At 41.9% G+C, this 16219-nt stretch overlaps 1 protein-coding gene across 1 annotated transcript in view; it reads right to left on the reverse strand.

Moving 5' to 3' along the window:
* TAOK3 (TAO kinase 3) overlaps positions 1-16219 on the reverse strand; it is a 216539-nt gene that overhangs the window by 50357 nt on the left and 149963 nt on the right. The window lies entirely within an intron of this gene.

Here is a 16219-nt window from a genome sequence, read left to right on the forward strand (position 1 = left end):
AAAATTTAAATTTTGCATCCAGGAAAATTTAAGGACCAAAATTTAATTTATCGCTAGACTTGTTTTATTTTTTTCCTTAAAAATTTTAGACGATGATGAACATTCTAAAAATTTTTAGAATGTTCATTATATTGGGAATGTATCTACCATTTCATCTATATCTAGAGATTTTTTTTTTCAATTTACTATATATGGTGGACTATTTTGTTTTCAAATCATGAAATGTCCTTCAACACCACTGAGGGCAGGCATATCAAATTTAATTGCTGTATTGTTCAAAAGATATCCATTAGTCAGTGGACACTTCAATGAAAATAAAATGCAAAATTCACCTAAGACACATGAGCTATATATCCTGGTAGCAACTAACTATGGATGCATGAACAATGCCCATATAATTTCTATTACTGTAGGAAGTTCTATGAGACAATGCTATAGGTTCAGAGTGTATCTCAATTTAATTTTTAAAAAATTAAAATATTTTTAAAAGTTGGGAGGTCGATGAAAACTTTCTACGTTACAGTTTGGGAAATTTAAACTCATTTCATAGGGCAAAAAGAGGATTAGGTGTGGAATGGGAACTAGGTTTAAGGGTATAAAGTGGAATGTACTATGATCTGCGATCATTCACATAGCCGAATATTTATTAACAAATTCCACCTGTCTCCAAAGTTGATTTCACTTAACTGTTAAAGTCCCAGAGAAGAAGTTTTTAATGCTAACAACCGAGTGGGGGAGGGGAGAAGGCAATGGTTTTAGAGGAAGCCTTTATAAGAGTTTCAGTGAGTATTAACTAGTTAATATTGCGGGCACTGGCTTAGGGGGATATTGAAAACCATAGGCTAGCAGCTAAGTTTTGATGATAATTACTTGATTTACAAAGATAACCAGGAATACCAGAATTCATACTGTTCACACAATACACTCATGGGCAAAATACTTATAATTTTGATATTATTAGTTTGATTCCTCTTAGATAAAAATTAGCATGTCTGGGTTAGGTCCTTGCTTATCAAAAGTCACATCCTATTTGCTGAATTTTAAAACTGGGAAAGGTAAAATTCAAAATTCTACTGATTTTAGTTGGATATTACTAACAAAATAACCCATTAAGGTATATTCAAAAAACAGGATTAGAACAGTGAAAGAAAGATTATCATGGTCCCCCACAAGGATGACACATAAATTTGTGAAGATTTCATATTAAAAAATATGCTGGGTTGAGGCTGGAGTGATAGTACAGCAGGTAGGGCGTTTGCCTTGAACGCGGCAGACCTGGGTTCGATTCCCAGCATCCCATAGGGTCCCCCAAGCACCGCCGGGAGTAATTCCTGAGTGAAGAGCCAGGAGTAATCCCTGCGCATCACTTGGGTGTGACCCTAAAAGAAAAAAAAAATGCTGGGTTGGGGAGATAGTGCAAAGGGCTGGAATACATGCTATGCATTCAAGAGGCTTATGGTCCATCTCTGGCACCGCACAACTGCCTGAGCACTGGAGCCATGAGTAGCCCACATGCTGCATAAAGTATGACATTCAAACCAAAACCAAAACCAACGAATAAAAAGCCTTTGTGGGCTAAAGTTAAATTATTCTGAATAGGTCCCAAATTGTAATAATTAAACTTTACATATAATCAACATTCCTAACAGCAAGAGTTTTTGCTTTAGGGGCCAGAGCGATAGCACAGTGGGTAAGGCGTTTGCCTTGCACTCGGCCGACCCGGGTTCGATCCCCGGCATCCCATATGGTCCCCCAAGCACCGCCAGGGGTAATTCCTGAGTGCAAAGCCAGGAGTAACCCTGAGCATCGCTGGGTGTGACCCAAAAAGAAAAAAAAAAAGATTTTTGCTTTACCCTAAAAGCTTTTTGCCTTTTAATAAAAGAATTATTTTCTGGAACAACTTGGAGGTCACGAATACTAAAATCTTCACATATTACACAAGAGCTCACGAAGTGGAGCAAAGTCTGAGTCCAACAGTGGCTATAACCACTTTAAGAACACTGGAAATGTATTTTCACACATCTATTACGTTTCACAAAAAAAAGTTCAAAACTGTAGAAAACTTAAATAATGAAGCAATTACAAAAAGAGGGGGATGCAATTTGAGAAAAGTGGGCAAATTAAATCGTCAACTTTCCTTGGACATCTTGTCGGTTGAGAATGCCCACTCTATCTGGTGAACTGATCACATGCTTAGGTTCATAAGGGAAAGGGTCATTTTCCCATTTTATTTATTTATTTATTATTATTATTTTTTTGGTTTTTGGGTCACACCCGGCAATGCTTAGGGGTTACTCCTGGCTCATGCACTCAGGAATTACTCCTGGTGGTGCTCGGGGGACCATATGGGATGCTGGGATTCGAACCCGGGTCGGCCGTGTGCAAGGCAAACGCCCTCCCCGCTGTGCTATTGCTCCAGCCCCCCATTTTATTTTTTAAATTTATATTTTTTTCTTTTTTGTTTGGGGGCCATGCCTGGTGGCGCTTGGAAGACCGTATGTGGTGTTGGGAATGGGACCCGGTCAGACATATAAAAGGTAAGTGCCTGCCTATCTTTCTGGCCTCTGGAAAAGTCATTTGACTACTTCATTCATTAGGTACTGATGCAGATTATTTATAAATAAGGATTAAAGGGCAGTGTCATCTTGGATGATAAGAAATGATTTTTAAAAATTTAGTCAGGGGCTGGAGTGATAGCACAGTGGGTAGGGCGTTTGCCTTGCACTCGGCCAACCTGGGTTCGATTCCCAGCATCCCATATAGTTCCCCGAGCACTGGCAGGAGTAATTCTTGAGTGCAGAGCCAGGAGTAGCCCCTGTGCATTGCCAGGTGTGACCCAATAAGCAAAATAAAATAAAATAAAATAAAATTTAGTCACTGTGAAATTACAAAGCTATTTATGATGGGGATAAATAATGATTTTAGAAGATTAAGAACAATAAAGTTTTCCTTTACCAGGACAAAAAAAAATGTATGATTTTGTTACAGTTTACTTTTAAAATATCACTAGTTAATTAAAAGAGCACTTCTCAGTACCTGTGTGACTGAAGACTATTTTTTTGTTTTTTATTTTTGCCACACTCACAGTGCCCAAAGGTTACTCCTGGTCTGGTGCTCAGGGATCATTACCGGAGGTGCTCCGGGGACCATATGTCGTACCAGGTATTAAACCAGGGTTGGCCACATGCAAAATAAGCACCTTAAGCCCTGGACTATCTCTGGAGCCCAGGGACTAGTTTTAAACAGACCTATACAAACGTGATAAATCCTTTTTTTTTTTTGCTTTTTTTTGGGTCACACCCAGCGATGCTCAGGGGTTACTCCTGGCTTTGCACTCAGGAATTACTCCTGGCGGTGCTTGGGGGACCATATGGGATGCCGGGGATTGAACCCAGGTCAGCCTCGTGCAAGGCAAACGCCCTACCCGCTGTGCTATCGCTCCGGCCCCCTGATAAATTCTTAATGTTCTTTCATCACTAAAAAAATCCAAAAACAACAACTCAAAGGGATGGTGCGCAAGCTTTGCATGCAGGAGGCTTGGTTTGATCCTTGGCACCGCACAGCAGCCTGAGCCCCACCAGGAGCAACCTGTAAGCATGGGGCTGGGAGGAATCGGCCAGTAGTCTCTTGGTTTTTGGTGGGGACCCAAACCCAAGAGAAAAAAACCCCGAAACTCCAAAAGTGTAACTTTCATGTAATACAGTGAAACAAGGGATGCACAAGACCCAAACATTATTATCATAATATGAATAAGAAAGTTTATTAGCATTCCCCCCAAAGTGTCTGACTTTTTATGCTTTTGAAATAAAGATTCATGGTACAGCCACTTCGTTTAGAATATCTACGTTAATTTGAAAGTAACCTTGGAAACCACTTCCCCAGGCTCTTTGGGGATACCTTTAACATACTACTCACCAGACCTGTCTTGTCAATACATGAGATGGAACATATATATATTTTGGGTCACACCTGGCAATGCACAGGATTACTCCTGGCTCTGCACTCAGGAATTACCCCTGGCAGTGCTTGGGGGACCCTGTGGAATGCTGGGAATCAAACCTGGGTAGGCTGAGTGCAAGGCAAACACCCTACCCGCTGTGCTATTACTCTAGTCCCCTGGAGCATTTTTTAAGTGATCTATTTTTATTTCTCAAAATAGTAAATAGTGGGCATCAAAGGTGCCCCAAATATTCGTCAATATCATTCATCACGGACCCGATGGACACCACCGAAAATACCAAACTCAGAACATATAAATACGCTGAAGAAGCACTAACAACCATTTCTAAAGTTAGCAGTTTTTTGGTTTTTGTTATTTTTTTTTTTTAAGATTTTATTACTGAATCACTGTGAGACGGACCCTTACAAAGCTGTTCAGGATTAGGTTTCAGCCACGCAGTGTTCCAACACACGCCCGTCCACCAATGTCCCCAGGTTCCCTCCCGTCACCTCCTCCTGCCTCCCAGCCTGCCTCTATCGCAGGCACGTTTCAGTTCATTTTTTGAAGGCAGATTAATGTGGTTTGAAAAAATCTCACTCAACCTAGCACTCAACACAGGACTTGCTACTTGGAGACATTTAAATGTTTGCCAAATAAATAAGCTCAAGCACACAGGTCTGAGGACATTTTTTGAGATTATGACATTTTGTTCTTACATTATTTAACAGAATTCAAAGGTGTATTTCATAAAAATATGCCACTCTGTACTCTAACAAAGTCGTAAAATAGTGGCACACACAAGCACACCTTTATGTGGGGGGAAGTGGGGAATCTAAAAATGGCTTTTATCTGGTGATGAGAAGTCTTTTTATAGACTCCCACACTTTTCACACTGTAGAGAAGGGTTCAGCACATCTACCATTCCTCTTTTGTTTTGTTCTATTTCAAAATTATCAAATTATTGCCTAAACAGATAGAGCTATCAAAAGGTCGAGAAAGGGGAGAAGATAGGAAAGGATCTCTTAAGCTAGAGCGATAGGAACTGAAAAAGGACACGCAGGATCCCGAGAATCAAGATGTCATTAGAGAACAATCGTTCGCACGATGATTCTGTTTCAGAAAGATTCCGCCCAGATGTTCATTTAAGTTTCACTTAGTCAAGTGTGGACCACAGAGTCAAAGAGCCTGGCGCCTCCCCCCTTTTATGAAAAAAAAAATCATAGAGAGGCCACGAAAGCAAGTGGAAATTAAACTGGAACATCCTATCCCCTCAAGGTCATTTTTTCTCCTCCCACGAAAATGGTGAAAGCTGTTCTTTTTTTAAAGATGGGCTGAGGTGGGGGCGGAGGGAAGAACTAAAACTGACTAATAGGAAAGACCATGTAAAAGCTTTAGGAATGAGGAGAGGATGATTTTTCAAAAAAGAATCCAAATGGGGCAAACATGACTACAGTTCATTAGGCATACCTAAAATAACAAAATGATTAATACTTCAAATGCTGTCATTATAATCATATTGTTGGTGTTTAATTATAGTATTAGACTAGAATTAGTATATTTTATATTACTATAAACATTATCATTTACATTCATAGAAGGCAGCATTGAGGCTGGAACGATGGCACGGCAGGTAGGGCATTTGCCTTACACGTGGCCAACCCGGGTTCGATTCCCAGCATCCCATATGGTTGCACCGCCAGGAGTAATTCCTGAGTGCAGAGCCAGGAGTAACTCCTGTGCATTGCCGGGTGTGACCCAAAAAGAAAAAAAAATTAGAAGGCAGCATCAGGCAAAGATAATTGAGTTTAGCCTGTAACAAATAAAACTTTTGAGCTTTTTGTTTTGTTTTGCTTTTGGACCACACTTGACTATGCTCAGGGTTTACTCCTGGCTCTGTGCTCAGGATCAATCTTGGCAGAGTCTGGGAGACCATATGCGGTGCTGGGCATTGAACTCGAGTTGGCTGCATGCAAGCAAGCACCTTGCTTCGTGTAGGAACTATCTCTCTGGGTCTAAAATCAAATCTTCGACTGACCAAAATAAAAATAGAGTTTGTTGCTCAGGACAATATTAAAATGTGTTTGCTCTTCTTACCTACACAACAATTTTAAGGAGTAGTATGGGACGCTCAGAAGCAAATTAGGTGACCAGTGATAAAGCTAATCTGGATTAAAAAGAAAAGTGTCAGGGCTGGAGCAATAGCACAGCAGGTAGGGCGTTTGCCTTGCAAGCAGCCGACCCGGGTTCGATTCCCAGCATCCCATATGGTTCCCTGACCACCGCCAGGGGTGATTCCTGAGTGCAGAGCCAGGAGTAACCCCTGTACATCGCCAGGTGTGACCCCCAAAAGCAAAAAAAAAAAAACATCAAAAAACAAAATAAAAAGAAAAGTGCCTGCCATAGGGACGATGGGGCCGGGGGCAGATGAGGGTTTGGGGTGAGGTAGGGGTGGAAGAGAAAACTGGGTATATTGGTAGTGGGAAATGTATACTGGTGAAGGGATGGGTGCTGGAACATTATATGACCGAAACCCTATATTGTAACTGTGTATTGCACTATATGACTCAATTAAGGAACAAATAATAATAATAAAAAATTTGCCCCACAATCCCTTCTGAATAATCAAGAACTGAGGTATAGTTCTGTGTCCTACCTAAGTTCCTACTCATTTTAGTTCAAAAAACACTGAGTGCTTACTATGTGCCAGATAACTGTGTTTGAGAGAGACTGATGGCCCTTGAGAAGTTACCAGTCTAGAGACACCAGACAGTATCTCTATTTATTGGAAAAAAAACAACGCGTCGACAAATACTAGCAAGGGGAAAAGAAGTTAAGTGCTTAAAGTTTATGTTGTCGGAATATATTTCACACTGACCAGATTCTTCTTGCTCAAAGGAAAGATCAGATTCCTTTAGGGCCTTGGAAGAGAAGTGGCGAAGATCGGAGAGAAAGACACAGAGCCGGGAGATTCTGATGTCGAAGGAAAAACTTCAGTGTTCCACTTTACTTTTGGGATTTGGGAGAGAACTGCCCCAGGAGTGAAGAGTAACGGCTTCTTGATGCCGGATGCAGAGATGTTAACTGCAGATCTGAGTGTCTGTACACGGCATCTAGAAGGCAGCGTGCGGCTGACGAGGGAGGAACATGAGGAAGGGTGTCTGCCCAGTGTGTGGCCAGCGGGGCTGAAGCTCAGCACCCAGGAATGGTGCCTAAGCATTGCGGGGGGGTCCCCAAGGTCCCCAAGCCACCTTTCCCAAGAAGAAGCCCCTATAATATGCGTTTGCTTTTTTTTTTTTTTTTTTTTTTGCTTTTTGGGTCACACCCGGCGATGCACAGGGGTTACTCCTGGCTCTGCACTCAGGAATCACCCCTGGCGGTGCTCAGGGGACCATATGGGATGCTGGGATTCGAACCCAGGTCGGCCGCGTGCAAGGCAAACGCCCTACCCGCTGTGCTATTGCTCCAGCCCCGCGTTTGCTTTTTTTATAACATGACAATGTTTCATATCTCTGGTTTGGCTACTTTAGGTTATGTCTACGATTTGCAATGACCAAGGAGAACAAAAGTGTCCCCATCTCGGGGCCAGAGAGAGTACAGCCAGGGGGCCTCGCCTTGCTTGCAGCTGACGACGTTTGCATCCCTACCACTGCATATGGTTCCCTGAGCTCGGCCAAGACGCATCCCTGAGGACAGGGTCGGGAAAGGCCCTGAGCACCGTGGGCAGAGTCCAATCACCAAAACAAAATCATTTCTCATTCTTCTCATCTTGATCAAGCATGCTGTTATTGGGTATTTTATCAGAGAAACTCGACAACCATCAAGATAATAGGTAAGACCCAAATAGTGTGATGTAAGAAATTAATTCATTCCTTATATTTTGTTCATTCATTCATTCCATAGTTATTTGCTGAGATTTTTATACTTTGCCCTAGAGACTTGACATTCTAGCTATGAAACAAACCAATGTATAGTATAAAGAGACATATATACATATATATAATATGTAATTCTACATGGTGACAAGTACTAAAAATAAAATAGGTCAATCAGATTATAGACGAACATTGCTTGTAATATAATAGTTAGGGGTATAAAAGCTTTTCTAAGATTCTGGACATGAGCCTAATGAAAGCTAGTGAATGTTTTATAATACAAAATTGGTTGCTTTCATTCTAAAATAATCTTTGTGGTTACAAATTATGATAGACTCAGAAACGAAAGGTGAAGGTCTGAGATTTTTTTTTCTTTTCATTATTATTAAAAAAAATGTTTTGGTATTTGTGTTTGGGCCACACCCGGCAGTGCTCGGCAGTTATTCCTGGCTCTGCACTCAGGAGTCACTCCTGCTAGTCTTAGGGGTTTATGGGGTGCCGGGGATTGAACCTGGGTCTGCCCTGTGCAAGGCAAAGGCCTACCTGCTGTACTACCTCTCTAGCTCTTGCCTAAAAATTTTTAAAAATAATTTTTATTTACAGAACTGTCCTTTACAAAGTTGTCAATAGTTGAGTTTCACTTTTATTTCATTTTTAAAAGTTTATTAATTGTTTAAGTTTGTTCGGGGGCCCCTCCTGGACACCTTCCCCACTGTACTGACTCTCTGGTCCTAAATTTTCACTACCAACAATCATCCTTGGTAATCCATTCTTTTATTTTAGGGTCGGTCTTGGGCCGCACCCAGCAAATGCTCAGGAATTACTGCTGGGGGTTTGTGGGACCATATGGGATGCCTGGGATTGAACCTGGTTCACCAACGTGCAAAGCAAACGCCCTCCCCACTGTGCTATCTCTCCAGCCCCAACTGGGCAACTCTTAAGGGCCATTTCAGCATCAGAGGTCCCCGGAGTCACAGAGGTCCCCGGAGCACTCGCTGCCCAGCGCTGCTTCCTTCTCTTTCCTTCCCTTCCACAGACGTTGATCCCAAATGAAATTCCTAAATAAAGAAATGCTGCAGGCCTCGCCGGCCTCGGCTGTTTCTCAGAGAGCCCGTCTTGGAACAGGAATGTCATCTGTACGGTCCAGCTCCCACGGCCTCCGCATGGAAAAGTAACTGATAGGACAGTGATTTGCCTTTCTTGGTTCTTGTCATTTCAGGAGGAGAGTTTGGAGCCATACCTGACAATGCTTGGGGGCTGGCTCTGTTCTTGGGGTCACTCCTGTCGGTGCTTAGAAGACCACTTGGTGCTGGGGGTCAAAGCCAGTCCTCCCCCCATGCAAGGCAGGTGCTCAGAACTTTGAGCTCGGTCTGCAGAACGGGGACAGTGGCTTTGAGGAAAAACCAAACAACCGTGTTTTAGAGAAACCTTGAGTGGAAGCCAAAGAATGTACTGGAAGAGATGAAAGCCCCATTGGGGCCAGAGAGCTAGTGCAGAGGTGGGGGCCCTGGCCTAGCCTGGGACTGCAGGGACTCCAGGAACTGCATGTGGACCCCTGAGCAGGGCGCTCCTACCTCCAGGCCAAACAGCCCGGTGTAAATGGGGTGCAAATGAGGCTGGCTCCTGAGGTACCTCTTTGTAAGCCAGCTGGAGTCAGTCACACTAGAAACTTGCTTCTGTCGAGTTTACAGGAATAGAAGCCCAGACCCTGGAAGCAACCTCTGAAATCAGACAGTATCATGACAAGTTTTACATTAAAGAAACGAACACCTCAAGAACCTGTGACTTGATGAAAAGTGGCAGATAAAATGACAATACTGCACTCCTGTATTACTGCCTGCAAAATTTTCTAATGAGATTTTGAAATTCTACTGAGAGTCTATTCTGAGTGGAAAACTTAGAAAATTATACCATCCAAGGCAAACTTTCTGAGTAATTAAAAAAAAAAATCACTGTTTAAAGGTGACAGAATTTGAAGCTCAGGGATAGGATATGGAAAGTACCATATTTAACACTGTTTTCATTTATAATACATTCCATTTTTCTACTCACTTGATTTTTAATTTTTCCTTTCTCTCTTTTCCCTGGATATTTCTTGCGGGCAGTTTTGGGGATAGAGTCTGGAGCTTTACACTGTCAGGCATGAAGTCTGCTACTGAACACACAACTGGCCCCTTAGCCATTTAAAAACGAATTGTTCTACGCTATTATATATGGCATTTGCATAACCATCACCCCCATTTATCCCCTTAACTCTTCATCTGTAATTCTATAGGCATGAAATTTAGCCCCCCCATTACTTCTTCCTCCCCCAACCCCTGGCTACCACAATTTTACTTGTTTCTTTCATTTAGATTATTCTAAGTAGTTTATGGAAGTGGAATTATATCTATTGATTATTCTCTGATGGGCATATTTCATTAAGCATGTCCTCATGGTTTATCCACATAATAGCATATGTCAGGAACTTCATTTTGAAAGCTGAATAATTTTTCATTGTACATATATGACACATTTGCTTCCTCATTTCATCTGTTGATGCATATTTGGGTTACTTCTAATTTTGAGTTATTTTAAATAATGTTGTTCTGAGAGTGGGAGTATAAATATTTCTTTGAGACACTTCTTTCCATTCTTTGGGGTGTAGACAAAAGTAGAATTGCTGAATCACATAGTGATTCAATTTTTAGTTTTTTGAGAAATCCCTGTTTCCCACAGCAGTAATTTTTACTCACCATTTACATTCCCACTAATAGTAAAATATTGCAATTTCTCCATATTCTCACCAACACTTGTTATTCTGCTAATTTTTGATGGTCGCCATTCTAAGGGGTATGAAGTAGTATCTCATTATAGTTTTCATACGCATGTTCCCAATGACTAGTACATTTTGTGCATTTATTTCTGATTTATATATTTTCTTTGGAGAAATATCTATTCAAGTCCTTTGTTCATTTTTAAAATTTTGGGATATTTTATTTTTTTGTTGTTCACTTTTTTTGTTTTTTTGTGTCACACCCGGTGACACACAGGGGTTACTCCTGGTTCTAGACTCAGGAATTACCCCTGGCGGTGCTCAGGGGACCATATAGGATGCTGGGAATCGAACCCGGGTCGGCCTTGTGCAAGGCAAATACCCTACCCTCCATGCTATCGCTCCAGCCCCTGTTGTTCACTTTAGTTGTCTACATAATCAACTATTAATCTCTCACTAGAGGGTTTGCAAATATTTTCAAAATCTAAATTCTGTGATATCCCCTTTTACTTGGTCAACACTGTCTTCTGTTAACATGATTATAAAGTTAACACATTCAAAGCTTAATATGCAAATGTTATTTGTCTTCTATCACCCTTCCTGGTATATTTAATAATAAAATAGAAAAGTGTTATATAATTTGAACTTTCCCTAATCATTATTTTAAAATCAAATATAATTACTTTCTATTTCAAAATATAAATGAATATATATTCCTGAAAGATTATACCAAGGAGAACACAGTATGAAAGACTGCTAAAATCACATGCTTGCTTTACTTAATCTTGCCAAAACTAAAATCTCTACTGAGTTTGAGAGCTGGGACATCTTTTTGTTAAATATACCAGCAGTTTCTTCTAATTCTGGGTGCCTTTTTGAAAGTTTTTTTTTTTTTTTAAATTCTTCTTCTTCTTTATCCCTATACCCTCAACATTCCTCTTCTATTTTCTTTCTTTTTTTTTTTTTTGCTTTTGGGTCACACCTGGCGATGCACAGGGGTTACTCCTGGCTCTGCACTCAGGAATTACCCCTGGCCGTGCTCAGGGGACCATATGGGATGCTGGGATTTGAACCCGGGTCCGTGCTCAGGGGACCATATGGGATGCTGGGATTTGAACCCGGGTCGGCCGTGTGCAAGGCAAACGCCCTACCCGCTGTGCTATCTCTCCAGCCCCCCTCTTCTATTTTCTCCGTATGCTCAGAGAGCACCAGAAAGACTCAGCAGCAAGTCAGAAGTCAGCATCCCTGATCACTGCTTCCAAAAAGAGAGCCTTCAAATACATCACTTGAGGCTAGATGGCAGTGCTGAACCTTGAGCAGGTTTCTGCGTTTGTCTGATGACTCCCTTCCTCCAAATGCTTCCACAGTTCTCGGAGAGCCTGAGTCCTTGTGATCTCTGTTATTCACTCTTGACACAGCATACCAAATTCTAACTTCTCCAACATTTCTCTCTTCCTTAAACATTCAAATTTCCTTTTCTCCTAGGGCCTTTGTTTTTGTTTTTTATTTACTTTTTGCTTTTTGGGTCACACCTGGCAATGCACAGGGGTTACTTCCTGGCTCTGCACTCAGGAATTACTCGGTTGGTGTTCTGGGACCCTATGGGATGCTGGGAATCAACCCCAGGTCGGCCTCTTGCAAGGCAAATGCCCTCCCCGCTGTGCTATTGCTCCAGTCCCCTAAGGCCTTTGTCCCTGATGCTTTTATCTCTACCCAAACAACCTACTTCTACTTCTTTGTGAAGTTTTTGTCTAAAAGTCACTTCAGTGGTTGGGCTTTCCATTACTCCCTGCTAGATGAAATTCTCCTTTTCCCAGGACTAGCTTCCTAATTACATCATACCATAAGTTGTGGGATTATTTGTTTAATTTCCCATCAGAAAATAAAACTCTCTGATAGCACCATATTTGTTTTAACTTATTTTTTTTTTAACGGAGTCAGGGATTACACATGCAAATCATTCTTTTGACCTACATGTCTGGCCACCAAGTTTGTTGTATTTCTTCACTCTTCAGAATCTACCATACTTCCTGGCACAAAGCAGAATCCCAAAAAATATTTGTGGAAAAAAAATGAAAAAGTCAGTCCTGAATATAAATGTGATTCCCTTTCCACATTACTCATAATTGGACACAATTATATTTTCTTCTGCCTTTCATCCTTACCTGTTTAATTTCTTCCCAAGGGAAAAAAATAAACAACCAATAGGGGTCTAAGCGAAACAATTCTTAAATCTACTCATTCTGAAATTGGACTGTCATCCAATTGTCCTTTAATAAAATACATGTATCACTGTATCACTCTTTCACTGTCACCCCGTTGTTCATTGATTTACTCGAGCGGGCACCAGTAATGTCTCCATTCATCCCAGTCCTGAGATACTAGCAGCCTCTCCTTAATATCTCATATATTCCTAATAAGAAGTCCCCCAAAGGGAAATTTTTTCTCTTATTCTATATTACAGATTATTTACTTAAAGTCAACCAAAAACATCTTTTGGAATTCCTTCAAAGAACAGCAGGTAAGACATTTGCCTTGCATATAGCCAACCTGGGTTCGATTCCTCCACCCCTCTTGGAGAGCCCGGCAAGCTACCAAGAGTATCTCGCCCAAGAGGCAGAGCCTGGCAAGCTACCCGTGGTGTACTCAATATGCCAAAAACAGTAACAACAAGTCTCACAATGGAGACGTTACTGGTGCCTGCTCGAGCAAATCGATGAGCAACAGGATGACAGTGATGACAGTGATACAGTGATTTGTAAAATAGTGCTTTTAATAGAAATTGCTTTTAAAGAAGGTTCAATATTTTTTCCGTACTTTAACTTAAAGGATAGACTTGAGGGGCCGGAGCGATAGCACAGCGGGGAGGGCGTTTGCCTTGCACTCGGCCGACCCGGGTTCGATCCCCGGCATCCCATATGGTCCCCCAAGCACCGCCAGGAGTAATTCCTGAGTGCAAAGCCAGGAGTAACCCCTGAGCATCGCTGGGTGTGACCCAAAAAGCAAAAAAAAAAAAAAAAAAAAAACCAAAAAAAAAAAAAAACACTTTAAAAAAAAAAATAAAGGATAGACTTGAATGAAATAGATACCTTTAATGGAAAAAGTAACTAAAATAAAAACCAGAATCACTTAAAATAAAAATATTTATGCTGAAACTCTTAGAAGAATCACACTTTGAATTAGTTTTTGTTTATGGAATGTGATAGAGGGTCCAGTTCATCTTCTCTCTCTTTTTTTGCTTTTTGATTGCACCCGGCAATGCACAGAGGTTACTCCTGGCTCTGCACTCAGGAATCACTCCTGGCGGTGTCAGAGGACCCTATGGGATGCTGGGAATCGAACCCGGGTCGGTCGCATGCAAGGCAAAAGCCCTACCCACTGTGCTCTGGCTCCAGCCCCCTCATCTTCTCTCTTTTTTTGCATGTGACAACCAGCTTATCCCACACCATTTGTTGAAGAGGACTCCCTTGCTCCTTTTCATGCACCAGAAACTTTGTTACAGATGAACTGTATATAAGTCTGAAGTTATACTTCTGAGCTCTCAATTTTATGCCATTGATCTGAAAGTTTCTATAGCTTTATAGCATAATTTAAAGTCAGGGAATATATTACCACCATCTTCCTTTTCCCAGAATTGCTTTGACTACTTGAGGAGTTTTATGAATCTCCTCAAAATTAGCCCAGAAACTACATTAAGGAAAACAGGCAGAACTCTCCAGGATATGGACCTCAGTGGTATAGTCAATGATTTGATTCCAGGGCTGGAGAGACAGCGCAGAGTTAAGGAACCTGCATTGCATGTGGCTAATCCTGTTTCAATTCCTGACACCACACATGGATGGTTTCCAAGTGCCTCCAGGAGTAACCCCGTAGCACAAAGCCAGGACTAGCCCCTGACCAACTCCAGATGTGCACCAATGCCTCCACCCCAAGCCCGCTACCAAAATTTAGAAACTTTGAGCCACTGATTTGACTCCATTGGTCACTGTCACTGTCACTCTGTAGCTCATGGATTTGCTCGATTGGGCACCAGTAACTTCTCCATTGTGAGACTTGTTGTTACTGTTTTTGGCATATCAAATACGCCACGGGGAGCTTGCCAGGCTCTGCCATGCGGGTGGGATGCTCTTGGTAGCTCGCTGGGCTCTCTGAGAGGGATGGAGGAATCGAACCTGGTTCGGCCACGTGCAAGGCAAACGCCCTACCCACGTGCTATAAACAAATGGCACTTCATCAAATTAACATGTTTTCGCACGGCCAAAAGGAATGAGCTAAAATGCAAAGACACCACAGGACAGAAAAAAAATAACTGTGCCTTATACATCAGGTAAAAACCTAATGTTCACGATATCTAAAGCACCTATGAAACTCAACAAAAACCAATACTGCCATCAAAACATGGGGAGAGGAGATGAGCAAAAACTTGTGTCTGAAGAAGACGTACAGGCACCCAGCAGGCACCTAAAACAGTGCTCATTGTCACTTAGGATCAGGGACACGCAAACCACAACAACAGTGAGATATGCCGTCACAACTGGGAGAATGAGCACGTATCAGAAGGACAGGAAGGAGCCCTTACTGTTGGGGACGTGGTGAAGACGGGCCTGGATTCATTGTTGCCGGCAATGTCCTCTGGGTTAGCTAGTTAGTCTCTAGGGAAGACAGTCCACTTCTCATAGAACTAAAACTAGAGCTTCCATGTGACCAAGTGATTCCGCTTCTTGGCATACCTCCAAACACTAAAACATTAATTTGAAAAGATACATGGCACAGCCGTGTTCACTGCAGCACTAAATATAATAGCTAGGTATGGAAAAAAAACCCCACAACAGGTAGACAAACAAGTGCTGGTATATCTATGCACATGGAATATTATACAGCTATAAGAAAAGATGAAACTTGATGGAACTTCATGGTAAAGAAAATAAAGGGGAAGAGAGAGGAAGGGAGAGAGAGAGAGAATGAGCGAAGTGCCTGCCATAGAGGCAGGCTGGGGGTGAGTTTGGGGGTGACAGGAGGAAAACTGGGGACAATGGTACTAGGAAACGTACACTGGGGTAGGGATGGGTGTTGGAACACTGTATGATTGAAACCCAATCATGAACAACTTTGTAAGGGTCTATCTCACAGTGATTCAATAATAAAATATATTTTTAAAAGTCTACTACATCAAAAAAGAAAAAAAGGAAAATAAATCAGAGGGAGAACAGATCACTGATCTCTCTCATCTTTGGTATATAAAGAAACAAAACAAGGGAATAGACGGTTCTGGATAAAGACAAACCTTAACATGGGAAGAAATGAGAAGACCAAGGGTAGAGGCGGCTGGGGAAGGAGAGGAAAGTAAGTAGAAGTCACAGAATCAGCAGGGCAGGTGGCAGTGGTGAAGGGACAGCAACTCTGGATCAAAACCACAAATATTAACACTACTGTAAGCATGTCACCTAAGCCACAACAAAAATTTTAAATAGGGGCTGGAGCTATCGTCCAGCAGGGAGGGTGTTTGCCTTGAATGCAGCTGACCCGGGTTAGATCCCTGGCATCCCATAGGGTCCCCCAACTGCCACCAGGCGCAATTCCTGTGTGCAGAGCCAGGAGTAGCCCCTGAGCCATGCCAGGTGTGGCCCCCACACAAATCAAAACAAATTTAAA

The sequence above is a fragment of the Sorex araneus genome, chromosome 9, assembly GCF_027595985.1.
Source record: "Sorex araneus isolate mSorAra2 chromosome 9, mSorAra2.pri, whole genome shotgun sequence".
In the NCBI taxonomy this organism is placed as follows: domain Eukaryota; kingdom Metazoa; phylum Chordata; class Mammalia; order Eulipotyphla; family Soricidae; genus Sorex; species Sorex araneus.